General features: G+C 38.2%; 1 long non-coding RNA gene across 1 annotated transcript in view; it reads left to right on the top strand.

Annotated features, from left to right (window-relative positions):
- The window catches only part of LOC136009270 (uncharacterized), a 30,499-nt gene extending 15,449 nt beyond the window's left edge, over nt 1-15,050 (top strand). Inside the window, exons 2-3 of the long non-coding RNA XR_010610452.1 lie at nt 13,426-13,531; nt 14,993-15,050. This is a non-coding gene — a long non-coding RNA (uncharacterized LOC136009270). The remainder of the gene's footprint in view (nt 1-13,425; nt 13,532-14,992) is intronic.
- The last annotated feature ends 1,023 nt before the right edge of the window (nt 15,051-16,073 follow it).

Genomic DNA, 16,073 nt, shown 5'->3' with positions numbered 1-16,073 from the left:
TAGAGTTTTGCAACATTTATTTGCACTATATTGTTGCATAATGATGGGAAGTACTGATATGAAACTTCCAGTTTCAAGAGCATCTGAACTACAGTAATCTTTCAAAACAGAGGTTTCTTTAACCACCATGAGATTTAGACAGGCTGAGGAAGTTGGGGCTGTTCAGCCTGGAGAAGAGAAGGCTGCGTGGGGACCTTATAGCAGCCTTCCAGTATCTGAAGGGGGCCTGTAGGGATGCTGGGGAGGGGCTCTTTGTCAGGGACTGTAGTGACAGGACAAGGGGTAACGGGTTAAAACTTAAACAGGGGAAGTTTAGATTGGATATAAGGAGGAAGTTCTTTACTCTAAGTGTGGTGAGACACTGGAATGGGTTGCCCAGGGAGGTTGTGAGTGCTCCATCCCTGGCGGTGTTCAAGGCCAGGTTGGGCAGAGCCTTGTGTGGGATGGTTTAGTGTGAGGTGTCCCTGCCCATGGCAGGGGGGTTTGAACTAGATGATCTTGAGGTCCTTTCCAACCCTAACTATTCTATGATTCTATGATTCTATGATCATATGAACTCTAAAAGAATCAGGTTTCGGAGATACTCTGTTTTCAAAGATTTAAGAATAAAGCATCCAGTCCTCTCAAATTCAGTCGCAGCTTGGCAGACATGTTGGGTTCTGAGAAATATCTATACTGTGAGGTCAAAGATATTATTCTAGGGAAATACAAACTAAACATACCAAGAAAAATTTTTCTGGTGAACTCAATAATTTTGTTGAACCACAGATCATATCAGTGCTATATCAAGAAATTGTCCTGTCCTACTGACAATATGCTACTTCTGATGTAGCCCCTTAATAATGGAAATGAGACACAGCTTTCTCAGCAGTTAATTTTCATTCTGAAACAAAAGAAAAATAGATGGTGATTTAGTGGAAAACTTCTTTCAGAGGCCTGAGTTAACCACTAACAACTGTAGAGTAAATACATACAACTCTACATTAGGATTATTCTCAGAATCAGGTACTTTATTCTCTGAGCTTTGACTTGAAAAGGCCTTTATTGGAAATATATTTGCTAATGTGAGGTATTTGTTTTAAAAATCAAGCACACAATTTAACAGAACAGGGCAGCCTTTTAAAGACATTCCATGATATTACATAAAGTTATAGAATATTTAAATTCTCAGAACTATTTTTAAAATCCTGTAGACAATGTATCACTTTTCATTAGTTTATACTGATTTATTTTAATTAGGGATTAATAAATTAATAGTTGAAATTAGTAAAAAGCATAAAATAATGTAAGTATTTCAGGAATGCAATGGAAAGTTTGAAAAATCTGAACTACCATAATTTAGAAGTGAATCTAAAATATTGGAGGGTGTGTATTTACAGATGAAATAATCTTAATTCAGATGGATCATTTGATGATGAAGTCGAGCCTGGATTCATATATATATTATTGCTGAAATGCCATAACCAGAGGTGTTTTAGCATGATAGAGGCTGGATAAAGTAGCCTCCAGATGTCCCTGCAAACCTCAACTATTCTGTGATAATAAAGACACTTAAAAACATTAAAGCAAAAAGTGCTAGATTTTTTTTGTTTAGGTTGTTTACGAGCATCCATGACAGTGAGTCACTCACCCAGGAGAGTGGGTACTAATGCTCAGTTATGCTTACATCTTTGATAAACAATCAATAAAGAATCAATGTTCCAAAAATAATAATCTTATCCAAAACCTGTCTTTTTTGATTAAGAGTGCTATTGAAGAGAGTTGTGGAGTGGCATAGGAAGAGAAGGGAGAGGAACAACCTTATTGTATGTTAAGGTATGTTCAGTGTATCCTTTTCAGGTTCTCTTTTCCTTCTACGTGTTAGAATGAGTGCAGTTTTGAAAGTAATTTAATCTTTTTTTTTTCAGGAGGTTTATCCCATATCAAGTATTAAAAGGATAACTTCTAAATTAGGTGTTAGAGATACTATTGCAATCTATTTGACTAGCCTTTTTATCGGAAAAGAAGATAGACATCATCAAACATTCTCTGATGCCTTACTTTGATGTAATAACATTAAGTAGTGACCAAATGTACCTGAGTCTGGAAGAAGATAAAAATCATATTCACTGTCATAAACATTTATCAACATATGTCAAGGTGCTTGAACATTACGCTTGAACATTACTATTATCAAAGAAACTCATATTCAGGACATCATGGAGATACTCCGGATAGGGTTCAGGTTGCACATTTTCCACTTGAGTGTGCAGAAATAAACATAACCACTTATCTAGCTGCAGAATAAAAGCGGTGTATAATTATTTACCATAAAATTCCAGCAGTATATGAATGAATGAAATGCATTGAATTATTTCCCTATACTAAACTAAATAGTCTCATTGTATATTGTTGTTGTGGTTTAGCACAACAATAGTTGTAAGTAGTGGATACCACTACTTACTTTCAGACCTACTGATGTGGTTTAACCCCAGCTGGCAACTAAGCAGGATACAGCCACTCACTCACTGCCTCCTAGTAGGATCAGGGAGAGAATCAGAAGAGTAGAAGTGGAAAAACTTGTGGGTTCAGATAAAGACAGTTTAATTGGGAGAGCAAAAGCTGCATGCACAAGCAAAGCAAAACAGGGAATTAATTCACTCCTTCCCATTGGCAGACCCATGTTCAGCCATCTCTGGAAAGCAGGGCTCCCATCACATGCAAAGGTTACTTGAGAAGACAAGCACCACGACTTTGAATGTCACCTCTACCTTCTTCTCCCAGCTTTCTAGGGTGATGTCATATGATATGGAATATCCCTTTGGTCAGTTTGGGGTCAGCTGCCCCAGATATGTCCCCTCCCAACTCCTTGTTGCATCCCCAGCATACTCACTGGTGGGATGGTGTAGGAAGCAGAAAAGGCCTTGACTCTGTGCAAGCACTGCTCAGCTGTAATGAAAACATCCTTGAATTATCAACACTGTTTTTAGCAGAAATCAAAAAAATAGCTCCGTGACAGCTACCATGAAGAAATTTGACCCTATACCTTATCCCAGACAAAACCAGCACACCTGCATAACAATAAATTAATAATACATCCCCTCCCCTTAGTTCTATTATATATAGACATATAAAAGACAAAACTGGTTAATATCCAGCCTAGAAACAAACCCATGAAGAGTACTCTCAGTAACAGTGATCAAAGGCAAATTGATGCTATCATTGCAACATACGTTAGCCAACTGCACTGCTAGCTTTTGTTTGGAGCAATCCAATGCCAAAATAGAGGTGCAGCTACAGGTTGAGCAAAGAAGAGATTCAGAGCAGCCATGCAGGGAAGGACCTGGGGGGGCGTTGGTCAATGAGAAAATGAACTTGAGCCAGCAGTGTGCTCTTGCAGCCCAGTAAGCCAACCATATCCGGGGCTGCATCCAAAGGAGCGTGACCAGCAGGTCGAAGGAAGTGATCCTGCCCCTTTACTCTGCCCTTGTGAGACTTCACCTGGAGTATTATGTGCAGTTCTGGTGTCCTCAACATAAACCAGACATGGAACTGTTGGAACAAGTCCAGAGGAGGGCCACATGATCAGGATGATCAGGGGACTGGAGCACCTCCCGTATGAAGATAGGCTGAGAAAGTTGGGGCTGTTCAAGAGAAAGCTGTGTGGAGACCTCATAGCAGCCTTCCAGTACCTGAAGGGGGCCTACAAGGATGCTGGGGAGGGACTCTTCATCAGGGACTGTAGTGACAGGACAAGGGGTAATGGGTTAAAACTTAAACAGGGGACGTTTAGATTGGATATAAGGAAGAAATTCTTTCCTGTTAGGGTGGTGAGGCACTGGAATGGGTTGCCCAGAGAAGTTGTGAATGCTCTATCCCTGGCAGTGTTCAAGGCCAGGTTGGGCAGAGCCTTGTGTGGGATGGTTTAGTGTGAGGTGTCCCTGCCTGTGGCAGGGGGGTTGGACCTAGATGATCTCAAGGTCCTTTCCAACACTAACTATTCTATGATTTTATGATTCTATAATACGCTGAGCTTTCAGTGTCAGTAGGCACAACTTCAACCATGGTTTCAAATGCAGAAAAATTGGGTGTCATTCAGTATCTGACTACAAAACACAGTTATGTCTGAAAAATATTTTAAATTGCTTATTAATTAAAAATATTTATTTAATTTATTTAAAAGTATTAAATCCTCAGTGTTGAACAAACATAATAGGTAAGATTTATTTCTCTGGCTTTGTAGAGCACCAGACATGGGCTACCCATATTATGTTGTCTCTGAGCAATCTGAAACAAATCACATTAAAACTAGATATCTAAAGCATAAATGTAGAGGACAAAGCCAAAGATGCAGAACATATGAGAGGCCAATGTTCCCGTTCTGTTTAGCTCTTGAATGTAGTTTGTGAAAGCTGTCATAACAGTTATAACACAGTAGAGACACTTTACATTCTAAGGATATACTTTAGAAAAGGTGATGAGATAACACAAGCCCAGTTTCTGTGAAAGACTAGTCAAACTGCTTTCATTTCTTCCACTACACTTTAATAAATGTAACAGTTTTCAGTTCTTCCATTTAAACATAAAGTCAATAGATACATGACAACCCTTAATGCAGTAACTCTTGCGCAAGTCTCTACTGTAACCACTGATTCGGGGAGAAATAACTGGCAGTCCCTGAAATTGTGTGTAGACATGACTTTGACTTTAACTATGGACCTGATATGAAGAACTTAATGGAGGTGGCAAAGTATTTCAGTTCTAATAAGTTTCAAAAGGCCCATAACTTTTCTTTAAGGCTATTTTTGTCTCTGAGATGACACTACAGGAATATAAAAGCATTACTGCACCATCTGTGACTTTTTGACATAAAGTGTTGTAGTGAGGAAAACAGGTAAATCTCAAAAATCAAACCCCAGGCTAAACCCTAACTCAAAGATCCTATGGTATTAGTAATTGACAATGAATTTCAAAAGGAAAACAGAGACTTGGACAGATGGTTCTTTTTACTTCTCGTTTCGGGGAACTGCACTGATCTTTTAAGACAGCTTTGGTGTGTGTTACATTCACATTAAGATAAAGGAGACACAAGAAAACTGGAATTCTACTTGGTATTGAATAAAAAAGTTAGTCGACCTTGTATTCCATTAAAATGTGTAGCAGTCCAGCCTGGCTTTAGACTAAGCAGCTCATGCATATAACAGTTGTAGGATACCTTTTTTATTTTGTGGTGTTTTGCTGCATTAATTGCATTTTTCAATTCACAGTTCTATATACTTAGTCTGCAAGGAAGGCCAAGCATAAGAATTGTCTTATGGTTGATTTTTTTCCCCCTATTTTGTCTTCAACCTGTCTGAGCATATTGGACAACATCCATCATGTCTGTTTGAGGCTACTGAAGTAGCCTTAAAAAATATTAGGCAATCCTAATTCTTCAGATGATTAATAAGAATACTATACTTTTTTGAAATTTCAGCATAATATACAAACTAAAATTATAATTCATATTAAGTGAAAGCTGTAACTCCTGTAACTGAGTACCCCAGTTTCTATTGTATTCTGCTGCATTATATCATACTTAATGTGATATTGCCTTTTTCTTACTTCATAGAATCATAAAATCTTTTTTTTTTTTTATTTTAATTGCTTCATGGCCTACTTACAGAAAAAAACTTACTATTTTTTGCCCCTTACATAGGAGAAACATTGATAGACTCATAGAATCATAGAACTGACCTCAAAGATCATCTGGTTCCAGCCCCCCTGCCAGTGACAGAGGCACCTTCCACTAGACCGGGTTGCTCAAAACCTCATCTAATCTGGCCTTGAACACTTCCAGGGATACATTCTCAGGGTGATAGTGATTATTAAGTGTAGTGTAACTAGCTGTTTTACAGATACAGGAATATATGTATATGCATCTTATGCATAGAATACTTGAAATATTTTCCCTTTAGACTATATATTTCTCCCATCCTACCCCTGGTTCCAGCTGAACTTCTTAACAGATATGATTTTTTAACAGTTTCTTGCAAATTTAAATCATTGGTAGCTGAAGACTCCAAAAAGGGCATGTGATGGTTTGGCAGACAGACAGTAACCACACCACATGGAAAGAAGGTAGTAAAGGCTGATTTTTCTGTTCACCTAGGTGTGTGTGACTTATGAATGAGAAGTATCGTTACACTTAGTTTGACAGGAGCAAAAACAGAATAAAACTTCTGTATGGAGTCAAATATTTGTTAGCAAATAAATCTAATCAAAATATAATGAACAGTTATCAGCACTCTAATTACAATAACACTAATAATCATAACCCAGACTAATACAGAAAGAGACAATAGTAGCCTTTAAATTATTAAACCAGACACTTTGCTAACATCTATAACTTTTTCTGGGTGTTATGCTCACCCCTTGGGTGTTCCTTTGGGTCCTCAAGTGGGCAGTTTCAGGTGAAGAGGAGGACTACAAGATTTCAGCATCCTCAGTGGTTCACAGAGAGGAGTCTGATGCTCTAGGAATTGCATTCCTTAGTCTTGGGCTCACTTAGGTTTATTTCTATACATTTCCTCAGCACAGGCTACACCACTGATGGTACTGCACAGCCTCAGTGCACCCTGAGGAGATGAGAGTTACCTACTCTCAGGCAGCCAGGGCAGTCAGCCCCACCCAGACGAGGCCCAGGTCCCAGGCCCTGCCCTTCCAGAGCACTGCAGAGCCAGGGAACTTCTGCTAGTGATGGCAATATATTTACTGTACTACAGCAATCCTACCCATCTCTGCCCTATCCCTGTGCAGGGATCCTGCCACATCTCTGGAAGTGCTTTATTCTTGAGGAGATGGCTGCTTAAAAATTTCTCCCATATGTGGTTTCTTGACACTAGTAGCATATTTTAGTCCTGCATGGAACAGGTATTGTTATAGAATCATCAGTTATGTAATGTAGCAGTGGTAGAACTCACATAATATATACTTGTTTCTATATTTAATTATAGCAGTGTAGGTGTGAAGGTTTGATTTGATTCTTTTAAAATTTTAACAGGACAGGTAATGTCACCAGAAACACTTGAGGTAAGGTAAAAGCTTGAATCATTTTGACAGTGGTTCTAAAGGAATGTCAATGCATTTAACAAGGAGAAGTTTAGAACAGAACAGAACAGAACAGAATAGAATAGAATAGAATAGAATAGAATAGAATAGTTAGGGTTGGAAAGGACCTCAAGATCATCTAGTTCCAACTCCCCCACCATTGGCAGGGACACCTCACACTAAACCATGCCACCCAAGGCTTCGTCCAACCTGGCCTTGAACACCACCAGGGATGGAGCATTCACAACTTCCCTGGGCAACCGATTCCAGTGCCTCACCACCCTTACAGTAAAGGACTTCTTCCTTATATCAAATCTAAATTTCCCCTGTTTAAGCTTGAACCAATTACCCTTGTCCTGTCACTACAGTCCTTAATGAAGAGTCCCTCCCCAGCATCCCTATAGGCCCCCTTCAGATACTGGAAGGGTGCTATTAGGTCCCCACGCAGCCTTCTCTTCTCCAGGCTGAACAGCCCCAACTTCCTCAGCCTGTCTTCATACGGGAGGTGCTCCAGTCCCCTCATCATCCTCGTGGCCCTCCTCTGGACTAGTTCCAGCAGTTCCATGTCCTTTTTATGTTGAGGACACCAGAACTGCACACAATACTCCAGGTGAGGTCTCACAAGAGCAGAGTAGAGGGGCAGGATCACCTCCTTCGACCTGTTGGTCACACTCCTTTAGATGCAGCCCGGGATATGGTTGGCTTACTGGGCTGCAAGAGCACACTGCCGGCTCATGTTCATTTTCTCATCGACCAGCACCTCCAAGTCCTTCTCTGCATGCCGCTCTGAATCTCTTCTTTGCCCAGTCTTTAGCTGTGCTTGGGATTGCTCCGACCCAGGTGTAGGACCTTGCACTTGTCGTGGTTGAACTTCATAAGGTTGGAATCAGCCCACCTCACAAGCGTGTCAAGGTCCCTCTGGATGGCATCCCTTCCCTCCAGTATATCAACCGGACCACACAGCTTGGTGTCATCGGCAAACTTACTGAGGGCGCACTCAATCCCACTGTCCATGTCAGCGATTAAGATGTTAAACAAGACCGGTCCCAACACCGATCCCTGAGGGACACCACTCGTTATTGGTCTTCAGCCGGACATCGAGCCATTGACCACAACTCTTTGTGTGCGGCCATCCAGCCAGTTCTTTATCCACCGAGTGGTCCATCCATCAAATTGATATCTCTCCAATTTAGAGAGAAGGTTGTCGTGTGGGACAGTGTCAAACGCTTTGCACAAGTCCAGGTAGATGACATCAACAAAGTTTAAATTGCTGTGAGGTAACACAGTCTCTTAGTACAAATAAATATTGCAAATGACCTTAAGAGCCTTTAGTGTGAAACTATTGTGGCACTCCTGCATTGTTTCAAAATGGCAATTAAGAGAAATTAATTATAGCTCTGTTTCAAGAGGAATAGATAAGATCAGATTGTATATCTTTTTACTGTAAGTCTAATGGCTTCACTTAGTTTCATAGAGTTCAAGTGGAGAATCTTTACACATCAAAAGGTAAACTAGCTAATAGAGAAATTTCTACACAATTAAAATTTTGCTAGATATATGATAAAGAGCTTAAAACCACCCAGTGTCTTACTGGGGTCTTTGCCACATACTGGAGATGCATCATACATTGTTAAGATTTAAGCTGAGATTTCTGGCAATGGTATGATAATCAAAGACAACTAAATAATGGAATTTTCATTGAATTTTCATATGCATATATATAAAAAATTCAGTCTGATTCACTGCTCAGGTACCAAGGAATTTGTGAGCGCTCCACACAGGAAGCCCTTCGCTCATCTCTGGATGGTGTTATTTCTCAGAAGTGCCAGATGATTAGTTTGTTGCAAAATGTGAAAACTTGTGTGCGGTATGGTGAATTTATATGCAGACTATTTTGAAATACAATGATAGTGCTTTTTAGAATAGGGTAGATCAAAGAACACTCAAAAGGATTCACATTGACAAAAAATATTTATTGATAATACTCTATGACAATGACATCAACAATATTCATAGAATCATAAAATGGTTTGGGTTGAAAGGGACCTTAAAGATCATATAATTCCAACCCTGCTGCTTTGGGCAGGAACACCTTTCACTAGATAGTCCAAAGTTCCATACAAGCTAGCCTTGAAGACTTCCAGGGATGTGTCAACCACAGCTTCTCTGGGCAACCTGTTCCAGTGTCTCACTACCTTCACAGTAAAGAAATTTTTCCTTATATATAACTTAAATCTACCCTCTCTCAGATTAAAGCCATTCTCCCTTGTCCTATCACTGCATGTCCTTGTAAAAAGTCCCTCTTCAGCATTCTAGTAGGCCTCTGTAGATACTGGAAGGGTACTACAAAGTCTTCCAAGAGCCTTCTCTTCTCCAGGCTGAACAAGCCCACCTCTTTCAGCCTGTCTTCATAGGAGAGGTGCTCCAATGCTCTAATCATCTTTGTGGCCCTTCTTTGGACCCACTGCAACAGGTCTATGTCCTTCTTGTGTTGGTGGCCCCAGACCTGGACAGAGTACTCTAGGTGGGGTCTCACAAGAGCAGAGTAGAGGGGGAGAATCACTTTCTTTGACCAGCTAGCCACACTTCGTTTGATGTGGCCCAGAATATGGTTGGCTTTCTGGGCTACGTGCGCACATTGCTGGCTCATGTGGCGCTTCTCATAGGCCAACACCCCCAAGTCCTTCTCCTCAGGGCTGCTCTCGGGCCAGTCTCTGCCAGCCTGTATTTGTGCTTGAGATTGTCCTGACCCAGGTGCAAGTCCTTGTGCTTGACTTTGTTGAACTTCATGAGGTTGGCATTGGCCCATCTCTCAAGTGTGTCAAGGTCCCTCTGGATGGCATCTCTTCCATCCGGTGTATCGACCGCACCACATAGGCTGGTGTCGTTGGCAAACTTGCTGAGGGTGCTCTCAATCCCACTCTCCATATTGTCTTTGTTTAAACAACATTGGTCCCAATACTGACCCCTGAGAAATGTCACTTGTCACTGGTATCCGCTTGGTCATTGAGCCGATGTTGAGTGGCTTTGGTGAATCACAGCTAAAGTACAATGAGAAGACACTTCAGAGTATGTTTAAGCATTAGAAGCAGAAAAAGCAGACTGCTGACTTGAACAAAGGCGTTTCGTATGTTCATGTTTTGTTTTGGGGAAAGCAAAGACTGTACTGACGTGAGAATTTATTGAGAAAATTTGGTCAAAAAAAACATTGGCAGGACATGAGAAGAACGTCTTATATCCATTATAGTGGTGAGGTTCTGAAACACACCTCCACTGAAATTAATGGGAAAAACAAATATTTTTTATATTAGAATGGAAATATACCTGGGTTTGATGACCTATGTTCTAATCTTCTATACTTCATTATAAAAAAGTTATCATTCATCCTAATTTTTCATGCCTAATTTTAATGCCTGAAATGTTGGCAACTGTATCTAAGCTTTGCAGCCAATGAATAAAATCAGGCACTTTCAAAATGCATTTAATCTGATATATTTTTAAATGCTTGACGTAAGAAGAAATGAAACTCATTCTCAAAAATAAAGCTTGTTCTATTATTAATCTGTTAATTTTTGAAAAAAGGGACATTTAACATGAGATACATAGTCATGAAATGTTCTTCCTTACATTATAGTAACAGAGTAATGCCATAGATACAACGTAAGCTTTAATTGTATTTCAAGCTGACAGACTACTCTTAAAATGGCTTTTTCAACCACCATGAAATAAAGCTTTTGAGATTCACTTTGTCATTTCATATTTTATAACCTTCAACTTTATTTTTTTCACTTCTCTGTACACATTTCTCTTTCAAACAAATTCATTCATATTTTCGTTACAATGAACATGTTTCTTGCAAGAAAGTGCTTTTTAATTTGCAAATTATTTGCAAGGAACCTTTTCCAACAAAAACCTGAACAGCCTTTTTAGTAAGAGTTTGTTCAATTTTTCTTTATCTTTAAAATTAATAACTAGAAGATGAAACCCCATAAAGCCTTCAAATGCACTCAGATATTTTAAAGGTAATGTATTTTGATTGGTTGACCATCTTCTCTTTTATCCTTAGAGACTGTAAAAGCAATGGAAGCAGGGTACATCAGCACCCATTAAAACAAAGAACACTGAAAAGGTCAAAGTAGCACTATGCTGTTCACTTTTTACACAGTGTTTGTTGAATTAAAAATCTCATTCTTGCAGTAATGGGTATTGCTGGAGGAAAAAGTGTACAAGTAACACAGTCTAAAAAAATTCCAGTCCTCGTGAGGATTAGTTAGTATGGCTTCAAATAAAAGAAATAACACTGCTACTGACTTAAACTTTGTGTTGTTTCCTAATAAAATCTTATTTGCATTTCAATAAAACTGATTTACATTGTAATAACAAAACACAAACATTAAAGAAATAGCTGCAAAAAGGTTTCTTACAAATATAAAACATATATAGAACAACTTCATAACTGAATAATAATTCTTTTTTTATATGTTTGGTTAAACAACATCGTGTTTCTAAAATATCCTTGAATATTTGTTTGTTATTTTACATGTTTTTATGCTTTTGCATACTGACAGAATATAGCATGTTTCTTCCCTTTGTATAACAGGGATAAAACAGGTCTTTGCCTGTATTTTTCTAGTATTTGGACAGTAGCTATGGGGAAATGTATGTAAAAGAATCTTAGACCATGGAATATTGTCAAATTACAGCCTACTTCTTCATAGTATTATAGAATCCTAGAATGGTTAGAGTTGGAAAGTACCTTAAGATCATTAGTTCCAACCCCCCTGCCATGGGCAGGGATGCCACAAACTAGATGCCTCAAACTAGACCATGTCACCCAAGGCACTCTCCAACTTGGCCTTCAACACTGCCAGGGATGGAGCATTTACAATTTCTTTGGGCAACCTGTTCTAGTGCCTCACCACCCTCACAGTGAATAGTCGTAGTACAGGAGAATTCCTGATTCTAGGAACAGCAGATCTTTCTAGACTTAATAGTGACTTAAGTGGTAGGGAAAGATCAGTCTTTTTTCCTTTCTATTATTCCTATAAATGCTTCAATACCATACAGAGGCAGACAGACTCTATCCCTAAATAATTCTGATGGACTGTCAGTTGGCAGAGATGGAATTTAAATTCTAACTGTCAGTGGCTCAGGTTTTATATGAAGAATATTCCGATCATTCTATTTAGCAGTATTTCAGCTGCAATGTATTTTTTCTGTCCTAAAGCCAAAGAACATTTAAACATATGGGTGAGATGATTAGAATATTTCAAAATCTGCCACTTCAGAATCATAATACCGGTGGATTAAACTGACCAGTTTTTTTTCTGCAATAGTTTTCATTATGCTATTAGAACAGAACTATAACAACACTTTACTTTTTTTACCTGCCAAGGTTCTAATGAGACATTAATTTCAGGAAACATTTTAGTACCTTTTCAAAATAGAAGATGAAATGGGAAAAAACAGACATTTGTTAAACAGTAAGCTATCACAGAAAAGTGCAATATACCCGATTTCAAAGCATGAGAATAGTTTTGTTAAGAATAAATAAACAAGCTGTCCTCTGCCAGTAGTTCCACTCAGCATCATTAAACAATTTTGAAATAACTGCATGAGTAAAAGTGTTAGGCACTTAGAGTTTTTGTGAATATATAGAATCTCAAATCATGCAGAAAAATATTGAAAGTGTGAACATTTGTGAATCTCAACAACCCTTCAACTACAACAACATCATCAAGTACAGAGCTGAAAACCCATTTCTAATGTTCAATTATGACCTTGGACAGTGTGGACAGTAATATCATTAATACTTCATTTCTGTTTTGCTCATGTTGAGATGTTGTCATGGGTCACAGCTTTGGCTTCTGACATTCCAGGTCAGCTTTCTGAAATGACAGTGCAATCCCATATGGAAATACATTAGAAATTTGTAGAAGATATTGGTAGAAATAAAAGCTTCAGGGTAATTCCTCCTACAAGCAACAGCTGTTTGTCACCCACTGATTTTGGTCTTACACTAATTGCTATGCTAACAGATTGCTGATGCTTTCTAAAGTTCAGAGGCTATTCAGAAAAAGATGAGGATTACTATCAAACTTCTAGGCAACAAAGGGAAGAAAAAGGGATTTCAAATTACATGGCGTACAATGGAATTTTCACAAATAGTAACCAGGTATATTTTTTAGAGATTATTTGTAATCTTTCTTAATCAATATTGTAAAGGTGTCTTAGCAATCAGTGATGGTGTGCTTATTAAACTCCTCTGGAGAGCTCTTGACTGATGCATTGCCGCAATTTTTTTATCTGCTTAACAAGTATTTACTAAAACTGACTACATTATTTCAACTATCATAGGAAGTTTGCAACCTGAGAAGCCATATAACAACTTGGAAAATGGAAGTAAAACAGTGGCAAGGTTGAGAAATCCCCTTTATCGCAGGTGAACCTGAAAGAAAGCAAGGTAAATTTTCAACAGTAATGGCCTGTCTATAGAGCAAGGTGCTCCAAAACAGCCTAGCCTTAGACTATGACTTTTATGCTGGTGCTAAGCCTTGCTTCAGAAAGACCTGTGTCAGATCTCTCTCCCACTCCTAACAGTAAGGATTTTGGAGGGCTGTTAAAGGGCACCTGTGTCCAGTTTTAAGGATTAATAGTGATGGTCAGAAACAGACTGGTTCAAACTCACAATTCTCTCTGGAGCTGAAGTATAAAGGATGTGAAAAGTAAACAAATAATGTAGCTATTAAATAAGCAGCTGTGGAAAGTAACCATACATCCAATTATAGATGATAATAGTAGAAATATTAAAAAAATCACAAGGGTTCTCAAGGTAGTGTAGCTCAAACTGAAATTTGTATCACTGTGAGGCTCTGTGCTTTCACACACTTGTGTTTGCTATGTTCTGACAAGTAGGTGTGGTTTGTGATTGGTGACACCTAAAGCTTGTATAATCAGAACCACTTCCAGTTCTGGAAATCTTTCCCCCACCTTGATCCCACAAAGGTGTCTTCTGTTTCTGTGCAGCTTAGAGTAATATCTTACAAGTGACATTGTTTATGTTCTGAGACAGGATGGTGTGTTAAACCAGAATATTTTATTTAAACTTCTGGTCAAACAAACATGAGAAGCATATATCAGTGCTGTTCCCAGGCCGAAAGTCAAAAACAACACTGCACAAGCTACTAAGGAGAAAAAATGACTGCTACTGCTGAACCCAGGACAGAAGCAACCCAAAATTATTCTATTTTTTTTTTATTATCAAGATATTAGAATAATGTATCAACAAGCATTTTTCAAAGTATTATTAAGCCTATTAGCATCACTCCCTATTTAATTTAATTGAATGAAAGAATCCTTCTATATTAGTGAATTAGAAAGAAGGAAAAATGTCATATATAAAAGGAATAGGGTTCTTATCAGCAAATGAATGAGATTCAATTTTCCCTTCCCATTTGTAGGGCTGAATTGTGATTCTGAATTTGATACAAGAATGCAAGTTTAGGATGAAAATATAGGTAATATAGACAGGGTTTTAGAATGCTAATCTAAAATCGGCTATATAAACTCCCTATATGAATTCTTCTCCCAGAAATGTCTTGTTATTTACTCTCACTGTCTTGTTTGAATTTAAATCTTTTTCAGATTTTTGGTTTTACACTTTTCGGCTTTCTACTAATTTAATTTCCATAGGTAGGTTAGAGGATTTTACAAAACTAGTGGCGCTTACACTGAAATGCACAAGATAGTTGTAATTAATCATATTTTTTGTAACAGAATGTCTGTGCGAAGGCAAAGCTGAAGTTCAAGATCGTTTATGCTCTCAGATTCACAAAGTATCGCCATACTTGTTATAGGTTCAATCTAACAAAAGAAGAGTAAAATCAAGAGAAGCTAATTTTTTTCTTTTTTTCTTTTTTTCCAGAAAATGTCCGTAGAAAGAATTGTTTTCTGCTGTGAAGCAGAAGGAGGAGAAAAATGGCATCTCTTACTCAAAGACCATTCAGTTTGAATGAAATACAATTTCTGTCTGAAATCAGATGACAGCATCTGCTACACTGGGATAAGCATTCTTGCTAATAGAGATTAGTATGTCCAGTCTGAAAATGCTAAAGAAAAGCATTGCAACGCTTTCCCCTATGATATGCCATTTCAAGTTTTGCATCCCATCAAGTTCAAAATATATCAGAAGCAGCTGGGGAAAAAAAAAAAGAGGCAGCAGAGGAATGGTATTAGAAAGAACATTAAAATGCGTAAATCACCCAAAAGAACAAGACTCCAGAAACTTTGGCATGCAGTTCAGAGGCACAAACAGAATTCAAATGACCCAGTCATGGTTACAGGTGAAAACACTCGGCTGTCTCCAATGCTGAGTTATATAGTTCAAGTTGCACCATTTCTAAAGCTCTTACTGAGATTTAAAATATGACTAAGGTAATTTACCTCCCAATATGGCATTAAATTTAGCAGTTCTTAATGATCACATATAATCCATTTAATTCTGGTGAACTGCAGCAGTGTAAGTGAAAATTGATGGAAGACTGATATAATTATACCCTACCAATAGCCAAATTATTCTAAGAGGCTGTCAAAAAAGATTTAAAATGTAAAGATTTCCTAAAGCCGTCCTGGAATAGTATCTAATAGGGATCTTTCTCTGTTTAAAGAAAGTTGGTTTGCCTTTTTTTTTTTTTTCCTTAGCTCAAATATAAAGGAAAATAACCATAAAGAGAGCTAAATTTTATTAAATAATAATGTTATCTATCAAAACAGCATATATCATAGAATCATAGAATGGTTTGGATTGGAAGGGACCACTGAATGTCACCTAGTCCAACTCCACCCAAGATTAGGTTGGTTCAATGACCTTGAGTGTTTCCAGGGATGGGACAACTTCTCTGGGCAACCTGTTCAAGTGCTTCACCATCCTCATAGTAAAAGAATTCTTCCTTATCTTGTGTCTGAATCTATGTGCTTTTAGTTTAAAACCATTACTTCTTTTCCCA

The sequence above is a fragment of the Lathamus discolor genome, chromosome 2 (assembly GCF_037157495.1).
Source record: "Lathamus discolor isolate bLatDis1 chromosome 2, bLatDis1.hap1, whole genome shotgun sequence".
Lineage (NCBI taxonomy): Eukaryota > Metazoa > Chordata > Aves > Psittaciformes > Psittacidae > Lathamus > Lathamus discolor.
This window is presented reverse-complemented; position numbering and strand designations above follow the sequence as displayed.